The sequence below is a fragment of the Dendrobates tinctorius genome, unplaced genomic scaffold (genome assembly GCF_039654945.1).
Source record: "Dendrobates tinctorius isolate UK_male_01 unplaced genomic scaffold, ASM3965494v1 ptg000019l, whole genome shotgun sequence".
Classification (NCBI taxonomy): domain Eukaryota; kingdom Metazoa; phylum Chordata; class Amphibia; order Anura; family Dendrobatidae; genus Dendrobates; species Dendrobates tinctorius.
Window position 1 is genome coordinate 31,320,212 of NW_027361687.1, and position 11,094 is coordinate 31,331,305.

Below are 11,094 nucleotides of genomic sequence, written 5' to 3' on the forward strand. Positions count from 1 at the left end.
AGAGATGCACTCACTATTCTGCTGTTGCAGTCGCTGTGTACATACATTACCGATCCTGAGTTACATCCTGTATTATACTCCAGAGCTGCGCTCACTATTCTGCTGGTGCAGTCACTGTGTACATACATTACATTACTGATCCTGAGTTACATCCTGTATTATACTCCAGAGCTGCACTCACTATTCTGCTGGTGCAGTCACTGTAGTGTACATGAAAATCCCCTTAAAACACAATTTTATTAATGATCATAAAAACACACCTTCCCAGTGACGTTGAAAAAATGTCAAAAAATAAACCTAGTATAAGGTGCTGCATAGCCCTACATTAAGGCCTAACTGATACCTTCCTATCCATGGAGGTTGGCACCCTAATAGTACGATATTGGCGCCCCCACTCAACGAGGACTATCCCTCACTTCCCTAGTGATCCCTAGTATCACAGAGGGGAAAACAATTTCAAGATAGAACAGTAATGAAAAGATCAGAATGCCCTAGGACTTATGCAGACCAAACAGATAATACAGCAATAAAACATTACCCACATCATGATATCATGTGACCCACAAAAATAGCAGCTATTCTCACTTGGAGAGATAAACATCCTCAAATACAATCAGCAATAAATGAAAAGGTCACTTATCATGTCTCATGGGGGACCCTCAACGCGTTTCCCCGCCGTAGCGGTTCATCAGGAGGAATAGTCCTATCAAAAATATTGTTGCTGCTTCATGCCTGATACCTTCAATAATAGTGGCACCAGAAGTCTAGGAAACCGGATTTAAATAACCGGTATGATTGTTTTGCATACCACCCACTATCCGGCAGTCCAATCGGTGTGAAGATGCAAATAACTGAGAGCCAGGTGTGCAGCAAAAAATATCATATACCTGAGAGCCCGCCGCTGCATTCAAAATTCAAAGCGGAAGAAGGGGTCATTAGCGTGCGTTCCACCGTGGGGCGTATCCAATATGGCGCCCATACTTCCGGTCGCGCAACCCCCTCAGCGGGTTGTAGCCTCCGGAACCATCCTGTGCGGGCAGAGCGGAGGGGAATCAAAGATGGCGCCGGCACTTCCGGTCACATGTTTCCCCTTAGCTCCCGGACACGCCCATAGTAACCAGCAATGGGCGCATCACCAATGTGGGCCGGACCTACCGATCACATGTTTTCTCCCTGCTCAATGATGTAAACAAACAGAGCGCATCACATGAAATCGCCAGGAAATCAAGAGTCTGCCCGCAATACAATGTCCCACAGATTTATCGCAGTAAGGATGACCTCAATAAATCTAGTAGTACCAATGTCCTCATATTCGGCATAATGCTGCACATCAGAAATTCAAGAAATGTAGAAAAATAAAGAAGCATATTGCTATGCGATAAATCAAATCAACCATCCAATGTGGTCCATGCCATACAGGCATCATCCAATATGCCAGACATATAGAACCCCTTATCATAACCCCCTATAACAGAAAAAAGGGGGCAAGTTCAACCAACCAGAGACTCAAAAGATCATAAAAAACAGGCATATGAGATGCATTCATTCATCCCATTAGGGAAAACCGATTGCAGTCTGAACATCCATTCACACTCCCGTCTCAAAATTAAATTGTCCAGATTACCTCCCCTAGCCCTTGGTTTGATTAATTCTATCATATTAAAGGTGATGTCACCCATTCGACCCTGATGTATACCATTGATGTGTCTGGCGACAGGAGTATCACGTTTATTTCTGATATCCCCCAGGTGTTCACCCACCCTCACCCTTAATTCTCTAGTGGTTTTTCCCACATAATCCAATGGGCAGGTACACGTGGCCTTATAGACCAGACCTGTTGATTTAGTTTCCAAAATCCCTCAGATAAAAGGTCTTACCATTGTGTGAACTCATAAAGGTCTTACATTGAAGCATATATTTGCATTTAGTACAGTCCCCACACTTGAAGAAGCCCAAAGGTTTTCTATCTAACCATGTACCCGTTCCCTTGGGTCTTTGGTAGAGGCTGTGCACAAGCCAATCCCCTATAGATCTCCCTTTTCTATATGTAATAGAGGGTTTAGGTGGTATCAGCCCCCTCAAGTTCGGGTCAGCTAAGAGTATCCCCCAGTGCTTTTTAAGAACATGGTACACCCTGTCTGACTGACCATCATACGTGCCAATAAGTCTGACAACAGTGTCCCTGACAGTATCTTCTTTTTTTGACTGGAGGAGAGAGGGCCTATCCGCTATGAATGCTTCATGCCATGGCCCATTCAAGAAACGTGGGGGATAACCCCTGTTTCTAAATCTATTATATAGGTCATTGGCTTGTTTTCTATAGACACTCAACTCCGTGCAGTTCCTTCGAACCCTAAGGAACTGTCCTTTGGGTATCCCCCTCCTCAAAGGTTCCGGGTGATGGCTTGTCCATCTCAACAGACTATTTGTTGCAGTAGGCTTCCGATAGGTACACGTACTAATCCTTCCATCACCATTCTTTGAAATCGTCAAATCCAGGAAGTTAATACTTGTGGTGTGACACTCTGAGGTAAATCTAAGTCCCACTATATTCCCATTGATATATTCAATGAAACGAAGAAAATCTGACTCGGGGCCAGACCAAAATATCAGAATGTCATCGATATATCTGGCCCATAGATTGATAAACGGAGTCCACCACTCCTCTTCCCCCCAAAAAATATGGGTTTCCTCCCACCAGCCCAGGAAGATATTAGCATACGTGGGGGCACAGGGGCTCCCCATCGCAGTCCCCCTGAGCTGGTGGAAGTACTTACCATCGAAGAGGAAGTAATTCCTGGTAAGAACAAATCCCAACAATTTTTTAATGAAACAATTATGTGTTTGACACTCAACTGCTCTCATTTGTAAAAAATGGGTAACCGCCTTCAAGCCCCACTCATGTGGAATACAACTATACAGTGCCTCCACATCGATAGACGCCAGCAGGGTGTTTTCCTCCAGAACAACACCCTCCAACAGGTTCAACAAATGTGATGTGTCACGTATATAGGACGGTAATGTGGTCACAAATGGTCTTAGGACTTTATCCAAATATACACCACTATTCTGAGTGAGCGAGTCTATTCCAGAAACTATAGGGCGACCTTTAAGTGGTTCAAACCCCTTATGAACCTTTGGTAATGCATAAAAAGTTGCTATTGTGGGAGAATTCGGAAATAAAAATCGAAATTCATTATCCGAAATCACCCTATTCTCTTTAGCTTCACTTAGAATAGATAATAACTCATTTTTGTATCCAGATGTTGGATTATCCCGTAGGACCTCATATGTGTCCTCATGATTCAGGAGCGCATAGCACATTGCCCTATATTTATTATGATCCAGAAGCACCAGGTTGCCCCCCTTATCCGAGGCTTTAATAATTATTCTGGCATTTTTTCAAGGCCCTCAAGAGCCAACTCTTCAGAACGGGAAAGATTAGATGGATGACTCTGATTTATACTTGAAATTTTACGGAGATCCTCCTCCACCATCTTGGTAAAAATATCAATGCTCAAAACCTCATTATTAGGTGGCATCCTGGTGCTCCTATTTTTCAGAGTAGTGAAGGGGCCCAAACCCCGTGGTTGCTCGTTTTCCCTTAGGAGACTAGTCAGAGCTTCCAGGCCCTCTATGTCTTCATCAGCTAAACCCAATTGGAGACACTGTTCACGATCATGCTGCTTAAAGAAAAGTTTCCATTTCAGATTGCGACAAAATAAATTCAGATCTTTGACCCAATTAAAGCAGTTAAATGTATTAGTTGGTACAAAATTAAGACCCTTCTGCAACACACAATATTCATCTTTAGACAATTCATATGATGACAAATTGATAATTTGCCCCTGATCAATTACATTTTTCTCCTCAGGTCATATCCTACTGTTGGACCTCTGTCCAAAAAAGATTGTAATACAGAGGATGATGATCCAGAGGAGGAATGTTGTACCCCCCTCCCTCCCCCCATATCCCTTTGTCTGTGCTGATTTCTTGGTGGACGCCATCTCGGCCTATTGTGTCCACTTCTTCCCCGGAGACTGTTTGAGTTATCTACTCGTTCAGTGTCAGATGTATCAATATCTGAGGAAGATACCTCAGTTTGATTTACCACTTGATATCCGTAAGCCCTGTTCTCTTTAAAATCAGTCAGATCACGTGTAAATTGTAAGTGTTTACGATCCTTAAGATTGGTCTGAAACTTCTCAACTGATGTTTGAAGAATATCCTCCCTTCGTACAAAATCTGGATCAGTTTTAAATTTTTTTGCCTTTTCAATTAGATCATTTAACTTTTTGGTAGATTCCTCAAACAACCTTTTCTCCTCGGTTAGGAGAAGTAACATAAAGCGAGTAGAGGACTCAACAGACTCTTTAGTCCAATTAGCAAGAAACTCAGGATTGGCCGTTCGGGGAGAGGGCTGTATATTAATACGTAAGCCCTTGGGTACAATTTTATTTTTAATGTAACTTTCCAACCCCCTTATCTCCCACCAGGATTTTATATTTTCCTTGTAGGCATGATAGAGGTCTTTAAATAAAGTTTTAAGAGAGGGGCTATCAGAATTATCAAGTAATGGATTTGTAGAAAACACCTGGTTGGCATCCTGTGCCCACAGTTCAGTATTAATTGGGGTTGATAAGAAGCTGGCCATATCAGAACAAACTTAAACCAGAAAAAATTAATTAATGGAGATTGGAAAAGACTTAGTGTACATGAAAATCCCCTTAAAACACAATTTTATTAATGATCATAAAAACCCACCTTCCCAGTGACGTTGAAAAAATGTCAAAAAATAAACCTAGTATAAGGTGCTGCATAGCCCTACATTAAGGCCTAACTGATACCTTCCTATCCGTGGAGGTTGGCACCCTAATAGTACGATATTGGCGCCCCCACTCAACGAGGACTGTCCCTCACTTCCCTAGTGATCCCTAGTATCACAGAGGGGAAAACAATTTCAAGATAGAACAGTAATGAAAAGATCAGAATGCCCTAGGACTTATGCAGACCAAACAGATAATACAGCAATAAAACATTACCCACATCATGATATCATGTGACCCACAAAAATAGCAGCTATTCTCACTTGGAGAGATAAACATCCTCAAATACAATCAGCAATAAATGAAAAGGTCACTTATCATGTCTCATGGGGGACCCTCAACGCGTTTCCCCGCCGTAGCGGTTCATCAGGAGGAATAGTCCTATCAAAAATATTGTTGCTGCTTCATGCCTGATACCTTCAATAATAGTGGCACCAGAAGTCTAGGAAACCGGATTTAAATAACCGGTATGATTGTTTTGCATACCACCCACTATCCGGCAGTCCAATCGGTGTGAAGATGCAAATAACTGAGAGCCAGGTGTGCAGCAAAAAATATCATATACCTGAGAGCCCGCCGCTGCATTCAAAATTCAAAGCGGAAGAAGGGGTCATTAGCGTGCGTTCCACCGTGGGGCGTATCCAATATGGCGCCCATACTTCCGGTCGCGCAACCCCCTCAGCGGGTTGTAGCCTCCGGAACCATCCTGTGCGGGCAGAGCGGAGGGGAATCAAAGATGGCGCCGGCACTTCCGGTCACATGTTTCCCCTTAGCTCCCGGACACGCCCATAGTAACCAGGAATGGGCGCATCACCAATGGGGCCGGACCTACCGATCACATGTTTTCTCCCTGCTCAATGATGTAAACAAACAGAGCGCATCACATGAAATCGCCAGGAAATCAAGAGTCTGCCCGCAATACAATGTCCCACAGATTTATCGCAGTAAGGATGACCTCAATAAATCTAGTAGTACCAATGTCCTCATATTCGGCATAATGCTGCACATCAGAAATTCAAGAAATGTAGAAAAATAAAGAAGCATATTGCTATGCGATAAATCAAATCAACCATCCAATGTGGTCCATGCCATACAGGCATCATCCAATATGCCAGACATATAGAACCCCTTATCATAACCCCCTATAACAGAAAAAAGGGGGCAAGTTCAACCAACCAGAGACTCAAAAGATCATAAAAAACAGGCATATGAGATGCATTCATTCATCCCATTAGGGAAAACCGATTGCAGTCTGAACATCCATTCACACTCCCGTCTCAGAATTAAATTGTCCAGATTACCTCCCCTAGCCCTTGGTTTGATTAATTCTATCATATTAAAGGTGATGTCACCCATTCGACCCTGATGTATACCATTGATGTGTCTGGCGACAGGAGTATCACGTTTATTTCTGATATCCCCCAGGTGTTCACCCACCCTCACCCTTAATTCTCTAGTGGTTTTTCCCACATAATCCAATGGGCAGGTACACGTGGCCTTATAGACCAGACCTGTTGATTTACAGTTTCCAAAATCCCTCAGATAAAAGGTCTTACCATTGTGTGAACTCATAAAGGTCTTACATTGAAGCATATATTTGCATTTAGTACAGTCCCCACACTTGAAGAAGCCCAAAGGTACCACCTAAACCCTCTATTACATATAGAAAAGGGAGATCTATAGGGGATCGGCTTGTGCACAGCCTCTACCAAAGACCCAAGGGAACGGGTACATGGTTAGATAGAAAACCTTTGGGCTTCTTCAAGTGTGGGGACTGTACTAAATGCAAATATATGCTTCAATGTAAGACCTTTATGAGTTCACACAATGGTAAGACCTTTTATCTGAGGGATTTTGGAAACTGTAAATCAACAGGTCTGGTCTATAAGGCCACGTGTACCTGCCCATTGGATTATGTGGGAAAAACCACTAGAGAATTAAGGGTGAGGGTGGGTGAACACCTGGGGGATATCAGAAATAAACGTGATACTCCTGTCGCCAGACACATCAATGGTATACATCAGGGTCGAATGGGTGACATCACCTTTAATATGATAGAATTAATCAAACCAAGGGCTAGGGGAGGTAATCTGGACAATTTAATTCTGAGACGGGAGTGTGAATGGATGTTCAGACTGCAATCGGTTTTCCCTAATGGGATGAATGAATGCATCTCATATGCCTGTTTTTTATGATCTTTTGAGTCTCTGGTTGGTTGAACTTGCCCCCTTTTTTCTGTTATAGGGGGTTATGATAAGGGGTTCTATATGTCTGGCATATTGGATGATGCCTGTATGGCATGGACCACATTGGATGGTTGATTTGATTTATCGCATAGCAATATGCTTCTTTATTTTTCTACATTTCTTGAATTTCTGATGTGCAGCATTATGCCGAATATGAGGACATTGGTACTACTAGATTTATTGAGGTCATCCTTACTGCGATAAATCTGTGGGACATTGTATTGCGGGCAGACTCTTGATTTCCTGGCGATTTCATGTGATGCGCTCTGTTTGTTTACATCATTGAGCAGGGAGAAAACATGTGATCGGTAGGTCCGGCCCACATTGGTGATGCGCCCATTGCTGGTTACTATGGGCGTGTCCGGGAGCTAAGGGGAAACATGTGACCGGAAGTGCCGGCGCCATCTTTGATTCCCCTCCGCTCTGCCCGCACAGGATGGTTCCGGAGGCTACAACCCGCTGAGGGGGTTGCGCGACCGGAAGTATGGGCGCCATATTGGATACGCCCCACGGTGGAACGCACGCTAATGACCCCTTCTTCCGCTTTGAATTTTGAATGCAGCGGCGGGCTCTCAGGTATATGATATTTTTTGCTGCACACCTGGCTCTCAGTTATTTGCATCTTCACACCGATTGGACTGCCGGATAGTGGGTGGTATGCAAAACAATCATACCGGTTATTTAAATCCGGTTTCCTAGACTTCTGGTGCCACTATTATTGAAGGTATCAGGCATGAAGCAGCAACAATATTTTTGATAGGACTATTCCTCCTGATGAACCGCTACGGCGGGGAAACGCGTTGAGGGTCCCCCATGAGACATGATAAGTGACCTTTTCATTTATTGCTGATTGTATTTGAGGATGTTTATCTCTCCAAGTGAGAATAGCTGCTATTTTTGTGGGTCACATGATATCATGATGTGGGTAATGTTTTATTGCTGTATTATCTGTTTGGTCTGCATAAGTCCTAGGGCATTCTGATCTTTTCATTACTGTTCTATCTTGAAATTGTTTTCCTCTCTGTGATACTAGGGATCACTAGGGAAGTGAGGGATAGTCCTCGTTGAGTGGGGGCGCCAATATCGTACTATTAGGGTGCCAACCTCCACGGATAGGAAGGTATCAGTTAGGCCTTAATGTAGGGCTATGCAGCACCTTATACTAGGTTTATTTTTTGACATTTTTTCAACGTCACTGGGAAGGTGGGTTTTTATGATCATTAATAAAATTGTGTTTTAAGGGGATTTTCATGTACACTAAGTCTTTTCCAATCTCCATTAATTTTTTCTGGTGCAGTCACTGTGTACATACATTACATTACTGATCCTGAGTTACATCCTGTATTAGGCCGGGGTCACACTAACTGGCGCAAAATACGGTCCGTAGTTTACATGCGTAATACGGATGAATGACCCCTAAACAGTGCTCCGTATGTCATCCGTAAGCAAGGTGAGATCGCGTATTTTGCGCATGTCAGCATCCGTATGTAATCCGTATGGCATCCGTATGGCATCCGTCTGGCGAGATTTTCTCGCAGCCTTGCAAAATGGACATTTAACGGTTTTGAGGCCTGCTATTTAAATTATTAGCCTGCACCCTATTTATTGCCTCAGGAACAGGTGGCTGCCTCCATTCTGTCCATTTGTGACCTTGCCTTCACTAGGTGTGTTGCTGTTGTGTGTGCAACATGGCAAACACTCTGACTTTCAACACAACTGAGCAGGTTCTCTTCAACTGGCTTTTGTCACGCCACTTTGGCCAACCATACCCAGTGATAGTGGATCCGCGGAGGAGGAAATGCATGTGGGTCCCATCCACTTTTGAGGCAACGACTCACAAGAGGTCATTTTCACCGCCTCTATTCTTCTCTGCGGGAGCATCCGGCTAAATTCTACCAATACTGTCGCATGAGCCTTGTAACATTTGATCGACTCTTGGAGACAGTGTGCCCTGGGATAACCTTTCAGGACACAAGGATGCGCAAAGCTATATCTGCAGAGGAGCGACTTCTACTCACAATACGGTATTTACTACACAACCACATTCTCTATGTTCATGATGTGTTGCCCAAAGTTTGAATTTTTGCCTTCTTGGAGTAAGTTTTAGGCCCTCATCTTAGTCCACATATGTTTCAACTTACAGACCCGAATGTTATGTGGAATATGTACTGACTGAATATCACTTACTCATTGTGCAAAGCAAGATGTGTGTGTGTTATTTGCTCTGAAATCTTACCAAGTTTGGTATGTATGGACCTGTTTGTTTTGTAAATATGTGCATTCGACAATCATCCTTTTCTGTTGTTCTTCAGCTTCCTGTCCACTGGCCTGTCTCATGCCGCCCTCCACCATGAGTTTCTGATTGGAAGATCAACCATATCTGGAATAGTCAGGTCGACATGTAGTGAAATCTGGACAAGACTACATCAACTCCTCATGCCCGAGCCCAGGATGGAAGACTGGTTGAGGATATCAAGGGACTTTGAGGAGGAATGCCAGTTTCCAAATTGTATTGGGGCCCTTGATGGCAAACATATCCGGGTGCGTAAGCCGCCGAACTCCGACTCCCAATTCTTCAATTATAAACAATACTTTTCTGTTGTATTTTTGGCTCTGGCCGACCCTCAATACAAGTTTATAATTGTTGACATTGGGGCCTATGGAAGGACGGGAGACTCTAGAGTCTTCAATACTTCCATTATGGCTCAGCGGCTACGCACCAACCAGTTGGATCTACCACCACCACGCCAGCTACCAGGCTCCACTCAAGAATCTGTCCCTTATGTCCTTGTGGCAGATGAGGCCTTTCAGTTAACACGCAATGTCATGAGGCCATATCCCCGGCGCAACCTTCACCACAGGCGCAGGATATTTAACTTGCGCCTATCACGTGCTCGGCGACTGGTGGAGTGTTCCTTTGGCATTCTTTGTGCCAAATGGCGGGTACTCCAGTCTGCCATTTAGCTGAGTGAACAAAATGTTAATGAAGTAATGAAAGCCTGTGTGGTTCTTCATAACTTCACCAGGATACATGATTGTTCCTCCTCTGCTAGTGTTGTGTGTAGGCCGGACAATGTCCGTAGAGTGAGACGACCTGTCAACCATCAACGTAGACTGATCTCTGGCCTCAAAGTGCGTGATCTTTTCACTAATTACTTTATGGCACCTCAGGGGGAACCTTCTTGGCAAGAGCATGCTGGATCTATGTTGGCAATGTTGGTTTGATGTGTGTCAAAATATATATATTTCTACCCCTTCTGAATCTATGACTGTTGAATTGATTTGGTAAGCGTATTTTGATATGGGTTTGGACAATTAAGACAGAGACGTAAAGTGTAGTTGCCAAATTTTTACTTTTGCCTTTTTTTTGGTATTTTTTTTTTAGTTTGTAAGGCAAACATATTCTTGCCCTATGAAAAATTTGGGCAATGGCCCAAATTGGCCTTTTGGCATATTTCAACATTGTTGTTAAAACAAAATTACAAACATATCCTACAACATACATAGTGCAATAACAACATTGCAACTTTACACATTTGTAATCCAAAGTAAAAAAGAGGCGTTATCATCATCAAAATGAGCTACACAAGAGAATACTAACATTTATTCTGAAGGTTTTTAAATCATATTAATAAGCCACCATGACAGGCAAGGCTACCTTACGCGTTTCTGACACATATTACATGTCTGTAATAAACACAATATTTCACCGCACTATACTGGGAAAGTTAAAGGATCAAATTAGAAGACTGACTTGATAATACATAGAGAGAGCGTGATGGTCTTGAGGCTGTTTGCCTTGATTTTGGAATATAGTTAGCTGGCCTAAATTGGACTAAGAGAATATGGACAGCACGCCTTTTCTATGCATTATCAAGTGAGTACTCTATTTTGATCCTTTGACTTTGCCAGTATAGCGCCGTGAAATATTGTATTTTTTACAGACATGTAATATGTCTCAGAAACGCATAAGGTAGCCTTGCCTGTCATGGTGTCTTAATCCTATGATTTGAAAACCCTCA

General features: G+C 43.1%; 1 long non-coding RNA gene across 2 annotated transcripts in view; it reads left to right on the forward strand.

The window, feature by feature from the left end:
- Window positions 1-10,334, forward strand: part of LOC141082832 (uncharacterized) — a 53,284-nt gene extending 42,950 nt beyond the window's left edge. For both annotated transcript variants that reach the window (XR_012230595.1, XR_012230596.1), the window contains exon 2: window positions 9,385-10,334. This is a non-coding gene — a long non-coding RNA (uncharacterized lncRNA). The remainder of the gene's footprint in view (window positions 1-9,384) is intronic.
- The last annotated feature ends 760 nt before the right edge of the window (window positions 10,335-11,094 follow it).